Raw genomic sequence first — 16,454 nt, forward strand, 5'->3', positions numbered from 1 at the left:
TTTTTGCATTGGGAGGGATCATGAAAGATCCTTTCCAACAACAATCATTGAATGTGTGTACATAGCCTTAGTGTCAGGTCATATGTCACTCTGACTCTTCCTGTTACATTTACTTAGCAATTAGAAGTTTTTTCTTGCTCTTCCTACATCAAAGAAAAAACATATTGGGTATTTATTATAAGCGATATTCTGTTTCTAGAAAAGCGGAACTAAAGCTCCACTTTTTAAATATTGGATCAGGCCGTCATTATTGCAGGGCCGTCATTATTGCAGAAAGGAACAAGCAAGAAATCCCTTCTACAATAATTCCTCCTACCTACCTTAATGCTCTGAGAAACTGTCAAGAAAGCTGAGCTATGCAGCTTTCATTTCCAGAAAATTCAGAAATCTTTGCTCCCCCTGCTCTGCCGGGAATTAAATATTTCCTATAACCCCTTTTAACCTGTGGACAATACTTAACTCAATAACCATTAAAATAATTATTGTTTGTGAAAGGGAAGATGAACAGGTAACAATTTTCTTACCACAGAGCCCTTTATCAGGCAGATACATTAAGCCTTTACAGTTTCTATGTATGTAACAATCTAATTTAATCCCGTTAGTTTCACATTTACTTTTTTCAGTCTTTAGCAATCAACTGTCAGACAGCTGTCAAAGGTGAAAAGCTAAATTAGTGTTTTAACACATTCCTTAATGTAAGTGCAAGCAGCTCACTCTACCTGATATTCTGTCATTTTGATCTTTAAATTGCTTGGATAAATAAATATATAGACCCTATATAACATCCGGTCATTGTATTCCTCTAGTACTTGCCTTACCAACATTCTAGCCAAGAAAAATTACCTGGCCGGTGCGCCCCCATCTCCCATCGCAGGCTTAGACCTGCTTGCTAAACATCCTTGAGGGACAGTAGCGCAGGGCTGTGGACACTACAAAAGTTGTGTCCATACGGGGAACATGATCCATATCCATGGAATTTACCTCATATGGGAAATTTTCTTTTTCTGAGACAATTGTAAAATTATGTTTCCCTTCACTTTGGTCATCAGGACAAATAGAGAGAATAAATATACTTAGTAGGAACACTGATAGGAATATGAATGTGACAAGGTTTCTACTCCAAAAATAAAAAGCGAAATTGTGGCTGTACTTTAATTTTAATAAATGTCTAAACTGATGTTTTATTTATTGTAACTACATATACAATATATTGTTAAACAAATAAACAACTGAAATATGAGAAAGGATTCCAGAAGCAAACTATGGAAAATATAAAGTCAGTCCAGTAACTTTGTCTTAGCTTTTGTCTCACTTTGATTGAAACATCACACAGAGTAGTCATATTAAAGATGAGTCAATGCAATGAGTTGTGTACAATTAATTCTGTATTTTTAGGTCTGTATTTTTAGGGCCAAAGGGGCTATAAAACCCTATGAATAATGTGAAGAGACGTCAATAACTAAAGCTCCTGGCTCTATATATATATATATATATATATATATATTTATTTGTAACGAACCAAAAAAAATACTGGTAATTTAATAATTGCTTTTTTTTCACCCTGCTTATATTAACAAAACCATTATGAAGTCCCCTTGCCAATACCATACCAATAAACAGAACAATGCATTATAAGGGAATCTTCTTAGTTAATCCTCCTCTTGCTCACTTCAAATATTTCTTCAAGACCACAGTGGTATGGAAGAATTCTGTTCCAACCCTGACTTCATTTTCCAAACTATATAAAGTAGTCTCCAACAGTCAATATATCATATGTCAGAAATAGTTTCTGCTTTCATGTCCAGAACCCGTACAAAGAAATGACCAACTACAGTCAAATGAAAGTTCTTCCACCCCATTGATCATTTTATTTAACTATCAAAATTGTCACACAAAGGCACCCAGAATTTGTTCCAAAAGCCAGAGAATCACAAGAACACCAAAAGCCGCAGTAAAGCAAAACATACATTTAGGCATTATGCATCTGAATACACGGCCATGAAAAACATTAAAATTGACTTTTTCGTAACTTTACAGATCTGCATAAATACATTCCAAATATGTTGCAAATTTAGAACTAGTATCTAGAAAGGAAAAAAAAAATTTTTTCAATAAAAAGCAGTTTGCTGCAGACAGGAGGAAATATTCCCCTTGTCTATCCAATAATTGGACCACAACACTGTAACTTTGTAGCAAGTCACAAAGTAAGATGGTGCAGCCTTTTTGTCAAACATTCGACACCTAATAACTGGAATGAAACCAGAATTGTGATATCTCCAGCATCTCAATACCAGAAGTAGATGACAACCCTTGGCAGTGCCTAAACAAAGATAGTTCTGTCTGATCCATAGAAAAGCTGATAAAAGCATTGTTAGAGGGAATACCGATATTTCTGTGAAATGTAATAAATACACCCTATTTAGCATGCAGGCACATGAAAACATATTTGATGCTGGGTCTTCTTTAAAAGTGGTATTAAAATGTACCTTTGTTATGTAAATTATGACCACTGACCTCCCCACACAACCACAGCTGCTTCTTGGGTCAGAGCATCCTCTAAGCAATGATCTTTCTTGACTCCAAGTAAGCCACACAAGATCCCAAGTGTCACCAGTCAGCCTCAGGTCTCTTACAATAGCAAAAAAATAATCATCCCTTCATTGCCATAGTCAGATAATTATTGCACGTGTGAACGCAGCCCTACAAAGAGCCCAAAAGGTCATTGGTATCTTTTAAACACACAAGCACAAATTTCTCATTCTCATAGACACAAGTTCAAGTTTGGTTTATGTTTTATTTTTGCATAGCCATCAGTTTTGATGAAGATGTAACCAACAGCCTTTGTTACTTGCGTTTAGTATTTATTTCTTCGGTATTTAATTAGATTTTACATGACATTTTTCTAATGTGCTCATATTCTTCAATTCCAAGTTTCTCATTTCTCATTATTAATCATACACTTTTCTTGCTTGTGTTTCTTGTTCTATCGCTTGCAGTAAATCTTATTCCTACTGGCCTTGGTCAGTTCTCTAACCTACTTGTATATGACTGGTATTGCCATACTAGAAGCGATCAATGGCTCAAATTATTCCTCACCATCATAATGGGAGCCTTTTACCACCTACTGGTAACAAGATTTGAAACGGGTATTTAGGTTTGTTGGTATATACTTACTGATCCTTTGGCTCTTGGCCCTTGAACTTCCCATTGCCACCAATCACTGGCTATGCTTTTGTTTGATGTTTCCTATTGTTCCAGTACTATAAGCATCCAAATTCCCTGACCCTGGTAATCTGACCCTGCTGCACTTTACAATCACTTAAATTGTTTATTACCAAATTAATCCTGTGAGTTTGTATGAAGACTGTAGAAATGTTAAAAGGTTATAATTCCTTGGTCGGTAATTGATGTGAATAATTCTCTGTAAAATGCAGCAAAAATAAAATTGGTGGTATTTAAATACTGAATGGAATGTACGTCTTTTTCTTACAGCCTAAAAAATGATTGAACTCCTAACTAATGACGTGGATTATTCCTCATTAAACACTGGAGCCATATACTTTCTTTGAGATAAGGGAGACATTGAAGAAACTGTAACATCCATCGTACAGCTGACCCCTGGTTTCTCTTGTTACTGTATCCATTGTGCGCTTTTATCCTCTGGCTCATTAAATGCAAACTTACAGTGTGACATGAATTCAGATTTCGGAGATGAGCGAACAAAAATTCACAGCTCCACGCATTTACAAGACGCTCATCTCAAGCAAGGAGGGAAAAGGTTCACATCAAACACAGAAATGTGCACTGTTAGAGCCCACATCTTAACCCATTCACTGCTTGAGTGGAGAAAAATTAAATATAGGCGAAGAAAACAATTCATGTAGCTGAATAGATACTGAAGCCAAGCAATTAAACAACCATATAAATGCACTAACAATTATGAGCCATCTATAAAACAGTGGCTTAACATGTATATGCATGTATGTCTTTTTCCTGTTGTTTTTGCAGAATTTATTACAAATATTGGTGGACTTTAGCTGCTTTTGAGTTGTGTTGGGATTCTGGTTGGGATTCTGTGTCACGTTACCAAAAAGCATTGCGGTGGCATTTTCTCAAAATACTCTGCAAAGTACTACCTCCATCCACCAAGCACACAGTGGTTTACTTTAAGGCTAAGACCATTGCCTCCTGGTAAGCCTGCTCTCAATATATTTCAAGCATTACTCTATATGTTAAATACATGGTAGAGTTTTCAAATGTTTGGACATGTATGCCACATAAACCTCAGCTATTTAAATTAAGTGGTTCAAATAGTATTGTTGGCTTTTTGCTGGCTAGCATAAAAATGTGCCGCTTCTTTGATCCTGAGTCTGTTTACCACCCTCTCAGCCCAAGTTAAACAACACCTGTCAGGACCCTTAAAAAACAGCTCAAACAAGTTTGGGTCAAACTTAAACTGTGTTTTAAATAACCAGAGGAAAAAGCAACTTGGCTTGACTAGTAATCCCCATGGATGAATTAATACCTTACACAAGATTTTGATTATTCGCTGTTGAATATATAACCCTGCCCGCCCAATGCTTGGGGTGTACCTTGGATACAAGTGGTTTGTATACTGCAGGACAACTCGAGTCTCCTTTCCTCTTCCCCCCGTTTTCTTTTCTAACTGCATACTTTTCCTACTTGGCTTTCGTCTCTTTCTTTTCTGTCTGTTCCTTCTTCATTATTTGGATATGCCTAATTGTAATGGCGGAGGTCCATCGGTTGATTTTTTTGTTAAATAATGATGTTACAATTTTATTGTTTCTCCAAATTCAGCATGTTCCTTTAAAATTATAGATTCTTTTTGGAAAACTGACAGTATGCTAATTTTGGGACCTTTACATCTTTGTTTTGGGCTGATTTATCAGTTTATGAAGCCATGCACTTAGGTATAGCAGAGATATTTCCATTTTTATCTTCTTTGTTTACAGTTTTACAGCTGTTCTATTTATGTTCGATGTTGTATTTGTTGTAAGAAAGTGTGCCACTTCTATATTTCTCATATACAAAGGCCTGCAAAATGATCCATTACATCTCAAATCAGAGGTACAGCAAATGCTGCCATGTCCCTCATGTGAGAAGCTAAACTCATAAATATGTCTTTGGGTTCTTTACTACAAAGAGAGTTTATAAACCCCTCCTAGATTGTAAGCTCTTTGGGGCACGGTCTTCTCCTCCTCCTGTGTCACTGTCTGTATTTTTCTGTCATTTGCAAGCCCTATTTAATGTACAGCGCTGTGTAATATGTTGGCGCTATATAAATCCTGTTTATTAATAATAATAATAATAATCCATGGAAGTTCATTTGCAAGCCCTATTTAATGTACAGCGCTGTGTAATATGTTGGCGCTATATAAATCCTGTTTATTAATAATAATAATAATCCATGGAAGTTCATTTCTGGAGATATAAAGATCACTGATAGCTATTGTCAAGAATAGTGAGCTAGTTTTAGAAAATAGATTCCAAATCTTTTAAAAATATATGAATTTATTATCTTCAATACCATGAAAACTGCCTCTGAATATGTCCCTGCCTTCTCCAAAACTAAGTCTCTTTAATCCTGCTGTACTCCCTGTAATGCAAACTTAGGCTACACATGTCAGACAACTCTCGTCCTTTTATCGTTTCAGGGCTAGTATAGGATGGCAATCTGACGTGTGTATAGCGCTCGTCCAACATCCTTCATTGATCCGTCCTGGCGGATCCCCGAATGACGAACTATCGTGATACAATTAAAGGCGAGAGAGCACAGTGGGTAGGCGTTTGCTCATTCTCCCCCCTCCCCTCTCCATAGAGCAGAACGGCCCTGTATGTACAACACTCATTAATGTATCTTTCAGTCTTTTGTCGTTGGAAAGGATTATGAGAGATCCTTTTCAAGGACAAAAATCTAGCGTGTACATAGCCTAAGTCATGAGCAAGAAAAGACAGATGGAAGGACGGATAGTTGTATGTAAATTGCTGTAAAATTGCCAAAGATATAAAAAACAAGAGCCATCCAACCTGTTGGTATCAGCTCAAAAAGGAAATATTAGAACTCTCTGAAAGATAACCTGAACTTTGGTCTGCTGGAATTCTGCTTTAAATTCATGATCTGACAATGACTGTCATATTTCCAAGGCATCAACTTCTCCAAAGAGTAAAAACATGCTAAATATAAGCAACTTTCTAAGCTGGAATGTGCTGCCTGTTGACCTAACAATGCCCAGATGATCATACAGGCAGTGACAGGAAGAGCTGCAAGGGTTTTATTCTTTCTGAATAATATGGCCAGTATAATAAAGTCCCAGACAATCTCTGAGCTAGACTGTACACAACCTGAACATCTCATTCAATTATAACTTTGTTACTCCAAATCCAACGAAACTGTACAATGATTATCTGAAATTATTTGTGACAAAAGAAGTTCTATAAAAAAATCAAAACTCTTAGCTCCTTTGTCGATAGACTGATAAACATATTCACAGTTTTAACAAGCAGGATTAATCTGACATATGCTGCATTAGTTGGCAGAGGAACAAATGGGAACAAATGCAGTTATCTGCCTACGCAGTGCAAACAGCTTCCAACACCATTGCTTTCAAATCTCCAGGTTTCAGGTAAGCAGTACATCCCTGAATCATATCCAACTTGGATGCAGATAGCTCCCCATAATTACAAAAGGAGATAATGAGAAGCTAATTTATAAAAACTACAGCAAAAACAAGACAAGGACAGGACAAGAGGACAGACGTCTCTTACAACCAATCAAATGCTTGCTTGTCATTCAAGCCTGCATTGTGTGAATAATAATAGATAAATCCTGATTGGCTGTAGTAATTGAATTATCAATTTTTCAAACATTTTACAAGGGGCTTTGAAGATTGCTACTTTGACAGAAATAGTGGAGATCGGTGGTGTTAGGTTCAAAGACCTTGATCAAGACATTTGAACTTATGATCATCATTACTGAGTAAATATGGAACATGTATTTGGTACCTTATAAAACTGGGATGGCAACAGAACAAAAACTGTTCCCACTTAGTGGCCCCTACTTTTGTACAGCACTTATTTGTTCTACTGTCACTTGAAAGTAAAGATTTTTTAAGTGACAATTATTGTACATCTGTATGGGGTTTAAGTACATTTCTTTACAAATACACTTGATAAACTGGAATCTCCTATCTGGATGCCTTGTAGTGGGAGTATCGCCTACTTCCTGTTCAGCCTAACACCTGTCACCTGGACAGGAACTCCCAGCTTGGCTTTGGGTAAATCAGAACTCCAGACTACCCCCAAATTGTACCATTAAAAAGCAGGAGCGATCTGATTTATTAAAGCTCTCCAAGATTTGAGAAAATAGACTATCATGGGAGAACCTGGGTGATCCAGAAAACTTGGAATGGATTTCTTAAAAATCATTAGCCATTAGTTGGCAAATGTTTTCGGTCCTGGACCCGATCTATTGCCAGTTTGCTGAATCACCCAGATTCCCCCATAATAGTCAATCTTCTCCAGTCTTGGCGAGCTTTAATAAATTATGTCTATTATGCCACTTTAAAAATTAGAAACATAATTGTACATTTCAATACACAGTTGTGTATTTGACGAACTGTAGTGAAAACACACTTCAGTAAGGGATTTGTATAGTAAAAAGCCACTTTGCTGTTTCTTCCAATTTAAACATATATCATTTGTGAAACTATTACAGAGAAATCATTGTAGCACTAGTTTTTAGCTAGCAGAAAAAAAGAAGAAATCATCATGTTTTAGAAAACTATCATCATCCAATAGATTCCATAATTGTGCTATGAGTTCTTCTCCCATTCACAAAATCATTTGATCTATGGCCCTATGGTAAGCCCCAGAAATTGACATGAAATAGAAGTAATATTATATAACGTCCATTGGTAACAGTAACCCTGTTGGAAATGAAACATTGGATGAAAACATAGAAAAGTGTCTTATACATAACTGTGTTCGATTAGTAAAAGCTGGCTAAAAAAAAAAAGTGCATTTCCGCTGCAGCAATGAATCAGGCTTTAACAGTCACATGAAGCTAAATTCTTAATGTCATAAGCAACAGGTCCTCTTTTTTTCTTCAACCCTATTCATGATGGTAATTTATTTATCGAGTTCAATAAAGAACATTCAGCCATTCGCCATGGCCATAATAATCACAATAACAATGGGATTTGTCAACCAATTTGCTTTCAGGGTTAAAACCAGACACAGCACAATGCAAAGATCAACAAGTACATTACTTCCTTATAAGAAGGTAAATGGGATAAACATGAATAATTACAGACTAAGCACGCAGATTACAGGAGAGCTCGTAGTACCTGAACACAGTGCTGGTTTGAATACTCACAGCTTCACATTGATCCGACTCCACACATGGATATGAAAAGCTGTCAGCATCATTCAAAACTATGAGGTTTCTAAGTTTAATTCAACAAGAATATTTCTGTATCTTTTATCAGATTTATAACACACATTAAATTGAGTTGTCAAATTTGCTATATAATATTTTATCTAACATTTAGTATTTTATGCCCTAATTAAAAATAAAACTGCGGGTAAAATCTTCTTGATGATATGCACCGAGAAACGTTCGGGGTAATATTAGACAATTACCATCTGACACAAATATTCATCATATAAACAATATTTACACATGCACAATATTTAGATTTTTTTTAATAAATGAAGGAAAATTGCTGTCTGCTTTTGGCCAGAACAGATCTGGATTCAGATATTTTTTTTTACTGAAAGTTTCAAAGCAAAGATCTGATTATTGTTGGCAGACACTTCCTTCCTGCCCCTTTATCTGCCCTTGCAGGGTATTGTAATCATAGGACCGTCACATCTCCGGCCACGTTAGACAGAATTATGGGTGAGAAGCCGCCCTGTGCACACTGTACACCCAGCCATGCCACCCTTATCACTAATGGAAAATGTACAGACCTTGTCAGAAGCAGCTTCCCAGCTCATTTTTGTTCTCATGTTTGTTCTGGATCTATTTCTGCAATTCACATTCCTATTATAGCTCTTCCTGTTGGCTCCCCCACCACCCAGACACCACTGATTTCAGCAAGGCTGCAGCATAGGTTTTCCTTATTAGCCCTGCACATTGGTCACCCAACCCCATCAGCATCACCCACCTCCAGCACGCCGCAGGCTCCTAGCAACCGATCACCCATCAAACCAAGTTCAGAGATAATGCTATCCGGTATTGCTCCCTGGAATCGCTCCTAGTTTCTCAGTATATTTTAGGAAAAAAAAATGTTGGGGTGGAAAAGCATTTCTGGGATGGAGGCTTAGTGTCTAGAACCGTAGGGTCAGCCAGGACTCTAGCTGCATGGAGTTTGTATGTTCTTCATGTGTTTGTGTTAGATTCCTCCTAAAAAAAGCATGCTGGTAAGTTAACTGGCTTTACATGTAAATGATGTATGACTATGGTGGGGACATTAGATTGTGAGCTCTTGTGACACATCTATGGTATAGGTTGGCGCTATATAAATACATGATAATAATATTAATATAGGATTTATTATACCATGAGCCCTGGATATACCTTAAACTTTTCTCCAATATAACTATACTCAATATAATTATGTGATAAAAGGGAGACAGATGAGTGGAGGGGTGACACTGAAGAATGACTATAGAAAATGACAAAAAAGCAAACCATGTGATCATTTCACAAAACACCCTGTGTACAGGTGACATTACAAGTGGTGCTGAGCATTGAATAAAGACATAGTGGTAAAAGCAACATTCCACTGGAGCCATCCAGATGTTTGAGCACCATTCTCAGTGTATCTCTATGTGTTCTATGGTGCTCCTCATCTGGCAGAATGGGCTGGGGCATCCTCTGTCAGTACTCTGCCCATGTCTTAGGATGGTGAGGCTGAGGGTAGCGGCAGCGCTCCATACTCTTACCTGCCTCCCGGGTGACTGGCAGCGGCTCACAGAAAGCAGCAGCTCGTGCCAAGGCAGCTGTTCCAGCGGGTCATGAAAGTCGCCGCCTGATTGGTCACCCCACACTTCCCCCATTGTGCCGTCCACCCATTCTGTCCCCGCTCATAGCGTGCCTGTGAATGGCCCAGATGTGCGCGCATGTAAGGACCCCTCTGATTGGCCCAATCACTCGGTGAAGGAGGCGGTTAACCCTGCGCTTGCTGAGGGAGATGTAATTTGTCCTGTATACTGCACCTCAGTGTGACAGGACAGTTCCCTCATGGGGCATTTCAGTGATATTAGTCACAGACACATGACACTAAATAAAATGTCACAAAACAAACGTTCCTCATATGAAGGGACTTCCCCCTCCATTATCAAACCATTCTCTCTCCGTTTTACTTCCTCATTGTTTCTATCAGTTCAGTGTGAAATACAAATCTCAGGGAGCTGTGTGCAGACATAACCTTTATTTATGGAGTATTGGGCAGAGTGTGAGGGGAGAGTACCATTTAGGCTTTGTTCACGGTAACGTTGCTTCCTCAGACACTTAACCTATAGCAGCCCCATATAGAATGAATGGGGGGAAAGAAGTAAGCGATATAGTACCACTCAGTGCTGCCCGCTGTGAAGTATTCACACACTGGTTCTTTACAAACCAGGGCTACAGTCAAAGTGACTAAGAAGCTGGAATGGTGACATCCACCAGAAACCACACAGAATCACTTTATTCTAAACCTAGTGATAGGAACATTTACCTTCTGACACAAAAAGTGAGAAAATCTTACAAAACAGGTGTCTCCAATGGAAGATTACCCCTCATGTCTTGTAGCGGGGCAACTGGTCACAAGGAGGGTGAATCCCCCAATATGGGTACAGACAGCTACAAAAACTTGACTCCCTCATTGTATCTAAAACTTAAAGCCTCACCTGGATATGTAATACTAAAAGTTTTATACCACAGTAAATCTTTCCTTATGTTCATTTAATTTATTTTGAGGAAAAAAAAGAAAGAAAAGAAATTCTGGGTTTAAATTGTATTTATACCCAAATGTTTCAGATGGGTTAGAACACCTGTCAGGTTTTACCACGTCTGTGTTCTCTGTGATTCACTGTCTCTGCAAGTCCTGATGGCCATCGTTATATATTGTCAGAAAGTCATGGGAAATCCAAACATTTACAATTGTTACTAATACAGGAAGTGAGAGTACATATTACAGTAGGGGCCTCTTTTCTGGTGATAACTGTCTAAGAAGGGAATTCCCCATACATGATTTACTCCTATTTAATAGAACTGACTGGCGGTACTGCATTATGATTAACTGACCTAGAACAAGAATCCAAGCTGACCTCTCTTCTGTATTTTAATTAATAAAGTGATAAACTAAAGCTGCGTACACACATGCAATTATTGTCGTTGGAAAGGATCTTTCACGATCCTTTCCAACGACTAAGGACTGCACAATGCATGAACGAGTGCTGTACATACAGCACCGTTCTGCTCCATGGAGAGGGGTGGGGGAGATTGACAGAGCAGCACCCTGCAGCACACTCTCCCCCTTCCCTTGCATTAGGATCCTTCGTCGACCATCGTCCATGGACCTGCCAGGACGGTCTTTCAGACAATGGACAACGGGCGCTGTACACACGCCAGATTCTCGTCCGATATCGGCCCTGTGCTGATTATCAGGCGAGAACCATTGGACATGTGTACGTAGCTTTAAAAAAGGGACCACATGGGCATCCTTCCAAAGAGTCAATCACAAATTAAATACTTGTTCTTTCTAGAGGGTACTGAGAATCAGACACCTTCTTATTCCATAATAAATGTGTAGGCTGCAATTAAAAATGGCCAGAGTGCCATTTTGACCATTTGCAATATATTTACACACCAGGGAGTGTGGACATCCAAGATGCCATGTTCAAGAGGGTAATGGACCAGAAACTAATTGTGCTTCTTCAGTGTTGTTCCATTGTAGGTGAGCACTACAAAAAAAATTACTTATAACTGTAAACCAACTTTCATTAAGCTACACACATCATATGACTATAATAATATGTTCAAGTTGGTGGTGCTTAACAATTATTTAGAGAAAAAAAAAATCTACTGGGTTTATAAGATCAAGATATTTTCATATTAAAGGAACATTCTATTAACACTATATAAACATACAGTAATATAGCAGTAATCCAGATTTTTTTATTTTGCTGTTTGTACTTTATTTGGGAGATTACATTTTACTTTCTCTTCTTTCATCTTCCCAGGTATACAACAGAAAGTGAAAATCATGCTGCAATGAGTGGAATTCCTCCATTATAAAGTTATCACCAGAAGAAGTATCCCTATTGGGAACCCTTACTTACTTTTTCGTAGCACGTTCGCTTTTAGTGACACTGGTCATCAGGTAAAGGGCTGCCAGCATGGATACAGATAACAACAAAAGAAAAAAAATGTTGTCTTTATATAATATTTGCCAAGGAATTGCCACATGTGCAATTATTGTTGCTGGAAACGAGTGCTGTACATACAGCACCATTCTGCTCTATGGAGAGGGGAGAACGACAAGGCGGCACCCTGCTGCATGCTCTCCCCCTTCCCTTGCATTAGGAACGTTTGTCGTCCATCGTCGGTGGATCCTCCAGGACGGTTATTCGGACAATGGACGACGAGCGATGTACACAGTCCAGAATTTCGGCCGATATCATCCCTGAGCCGATTACCGGGCGAAGAACCATTGGACGTGTGTACGTAGCTTTACAATGCACTACTGGCTACTGTCACTCAGGATGCCACAAGCTAAAATTATAAGGTTTGAAATGTGAGAATGGTATATTATTTAGGTTTTGATTAGTACCTGAAGTTCCACTTTATGCCAGCACATAGAAAAAAAGTTGTTTAACTAGCACCAGGACAAGGGACAAAAAACACGGAAGATAGGATCAAATCTGACAACCTAATGCCTGATTTTAATATATTTTTACCAAGCATGAACTAAAAGAAATATGTAAATACCATGCATGCACCAAGGAATAGTGATCACCTTTTGAAGACTTTGCTAAGTGACTCTGAATTTTACCAAATAGCTGACCTAAACACACATTTGCAGAGTAATGTAATCCTACATGTTCACAAGGTATAAAACAGATGTTATAAGCACACCAACAGGAATCACAGCTGAATACTTCTCTCCTCCTTGCCAGACTAAACAGCTTTCACTAGCTTGACTCCTCAACAAAATTTCCATGGACAATAAGAACTGCGATTAAATTTTGGCATGCTTTATTTATGATGTTCTCATGAAACATCTCCGGAATTTTTCCATGAGCCTGATGGTTACAACAAATAATGCTTTTGTTAAGGGTGCAGTAACCGATTTTGGGTATGAAGGCAGCATGTGATATTAAAACAAAAAAGAAAAACTAGAAGGCTTTAATTATAAATGTATATTATCTGAGTAGACTATTAATCTAACTAACATCAGGCATCTATTTGTGCAGATAAACATCTAAATAATTTACCATGATCTAGAGAAATTACAGAAACTCACAGCAATGCCTATGCTTTCCTTATTTTCATGTGTGGCCCCATCCTTCAGTGCGTAGGAACATTGGGCCCGATTTAATAAAGCTCTCCAATGCTGTAGAGGATACACTTTCATCTGTGAAGCTGGGTGATCTTTAAAGTCATTTGGTATTTGTTAGAAATGTTTTTTAAATCCTGGACCAGATCTATTCCAGGTTTGCTGGATCACCCAGGTTCACTGATGAAAGTGTATCCTCTCCAGCATTGGAGAGCTTTGGTAAATCAGGGGCATTGTCTGTACCATATGCTTCCTTTCCCATATAAGTCTGTAAGAATCTAAAAGCAACTTGAAGCAACCTTATGCAGCTTATAAGAAGGTCATCTGCTGATCAACAAGAGTTCAACTGCAAGCCAAATGCACTTGTGAAGAAGTCTGAATACTATTGAAATCTTTCCAAATGTGAGCTAAAAGTTCAAAGAGAAGAACAGATAGCAGTATTGCTGGAATACTAGTGCTAACATTTTCTTCATTCTTGTTACCCAGGGAAGCATCACAATTATGTTTAACAGCTAGAAGAGGCTTTCATACTTTGACATTTTTGTAGAGCATTTGTATAAATGTTAAATGGTAATACCAAGTAGATGTAGGAGAATTGGTTTTGAATCAGGGCCTAAAAGAGTTTTATGCTCCACTCATGATATTCTAGTTTTATATGCTACATTTTAAAGCAAAATTTGTTTTTCAGGTTTCAAGGAGGATGTAAAAGGTTTAAATTTCTTTTAGGTGTTATACCATGTGTGTTACTTTTTAGGGAGGTTACTAGTTGTCTCAGGATAAAAGTGTGGCATTTCATGCTAAATCAAAAGGTAAAGGAATCTTCCAAAAGGAATACATCTTTTAAAAACATGGTTGTCCAGTGGGACACTCATAGTTCATTGTTGGTGTTAGGTAGAGTTTAAGAATTGCTAATCCTCACAACAGAGCAGACATCAGCTTCAGTCATTGATTAACAAAGTGTTACCATTAACATGCTAAGTAATCTGTAAGCATAAAGTTTTTTGTTTTTTTTTTATCTCTTACATGGAGCACAGTATTCCTTCTGGCAATGTCTTTACCTAATTTTTTTCATTCATATATATATATATATATATATATATATATATATTTATATTTACACAAGTTAACTTTACTTGTAAAGTTTCTATGAGGTATGGTTTCAATAAAAAAAAAAGTACTTAGGCCATATTAGGATTGGAAGTGAGGTTGCAGTGCAGTTCCTGTCTTGGGGGAGATGTTACATATAGGGCCTGATTTATTAAAGCTCTCCAAAACTGGAGAGGATTAATTTTCATTGATGAAGCTGGGTGATCCAGCAAACCTGGAGTGGATGTGGTCCAGGATTCAAAACATTTGCTAACAATAGCAAATGACTTTTAAGAAATCCATTCCAGGTTTGCTGGATCACCCAAGCTTCACCAATGAAAATGTATCCTCTCCAGTCTTGGATCACTTTAATAAATCCTGCCCATAATGTCTACTTGCAGCAGCACTAAAAAGAATGAATGAGAGACAGCAGTGAATGGTTCAGTATTGATCACTGCCACCCGCTATGCCAACTCTGCAAAGCTGGTTCTTTAAAAATGTGATACAAAGTGCCAGCCACAAGGAGCCACATAGGATCGCTTGTCCTGCCACAGGTTTGAACCCCCCCCCCTTAGAAGTGCAGACAATATAGGTTGTAATACTGATCAAATCAATTATTTGGTATGAATAACTACTTTTTACACTGGTTCACTTCAAAAATTGAAAAGTAATCACATATTATTTAAACATTAATAAAGAAAGATTAATTAAACCTGCAGTTAGTTTTAATGTTTTTATAATTGAGTTTATTTCTATATCAGTATTTTTAAATATTTGACATTACAATATATTTAGAAGAATATCCACAACAGTAAACCTTAAAACTACAAGGTAACTTACAAGCACAGCCCAATCTGATAAGAGAACTAAGCATTGTTGGTGTTATTAATGATAAATCACATTACTCTGGTCACTGCGATAATCCTGGGATTGCCAGATGTTGTGTTTAGTTGATTAATTGTAATACCATTTGTGCCAGTCTGGTATTACGTGATCACCAGAAAACAGCAGGTCCACATATCTAAATGCTTTATTCAACGCAAAGCATGCATCCAAAAATATAATTTAATTTTAAATAATTACCTAACTGAATTTTAAATGTAATTTCATGTTTGTCATAGCTAAAGTATTTTAATGTGTTTTTGGATGTCCATCCAAAGTGTATTTATGTCATTACTTATTTTGTAAGCAATACATTTTTATAAATAGATAAAGGCGATATTACAGTTTCCACTCTATAATGCACCAAGGGGCTGCTGCAATATAAACACACGTCCCAAAATGTATTGCATCATCTTTTGATTGAAAAACATTTAAACCCGGAAACAAAAAAGTAATACATTGCTACTTACCAGCCTGTAGATGTGGTGGGTGCATTTTTTCAGGCTTTTTTCTCTCAATTCTTACCTGGTAATCGTCTGGACTTACTGTCCCTGAGAGTCTGAAGTAATTTCTCCACAGTATTAATTGATTGTGCAATCGTTGCAATCCAGACTGAACTTCAAACTATTTTCCTCTCTTTCGTTTAATTCCATGGGGAAAAAGATACGTTTGTACTTTCATTACTGCTTACAGGAAGTGACAAGGAACGGCAAATTTGTGGCAAAATCAAGTTTCCTGTATTTGATAAAAATGTTCTTAGCCTGGAAAATAAAAATTATTGCAGACAGCACATATAAGAACAAGTAAGCCGCAATATCGCTTTTTCTTGTTGTTAGCTTTAATTGCTTAGAATACAATAAAACGGAACTATCACCACAAATTTTACTTTATATAGAATAACACTTTTATATAAAATAA

General features: G+C 37.4%; 1 protein-coding gene across 4 annotated transcripts in view; it reads right to left on the minus strand.

Annotated features, from left to right (window-relative positions):
• CAMKK2 (calcium/calmodulin dependent protein kinase kinase 2) overlaps positions 1–16,105 on the minus strand; it is a 57,832-nt gene extending 41,727 nt beyond the window's left edge. The window contains exon 1 of one of the 4 annotated variants that reach the window (XM_072415900.1): positions 16,007–16,105. The gene's annotated coding sequence lies outside the window, so the exon portion shown is untranslated. Of the gene's footprint in view, positions 1–8,991; positions 9,157–9,188; positions 9,829–9,969; positions 10,125–16,006 lie in introns of those variants that run through there. The other 3 variants (XM_072415896.1, XM_072415898.1, XM_072415897.1) reach the window with 3 other exon arrangements.
• Between the last annotated feature and the right edge of the window lie 349 nt (positions 16,106–16,454).

Source organism: Pyxicephalus adspersus, chromosome 6 (genome assembly GCF_032062135.1).
Source record: "Pyxicephalus adspersus chromosome 6, UCB_Pads_2.0, whole genome shotgun sequence".
In the NCBI taxonomy this organism is placed as follows: Eukaryota; Metazoa; Chordata; class Amphibia; order Anura; family Pyxicephalidae; genus Pyxicephalus; species Pyxicephalus adspersus.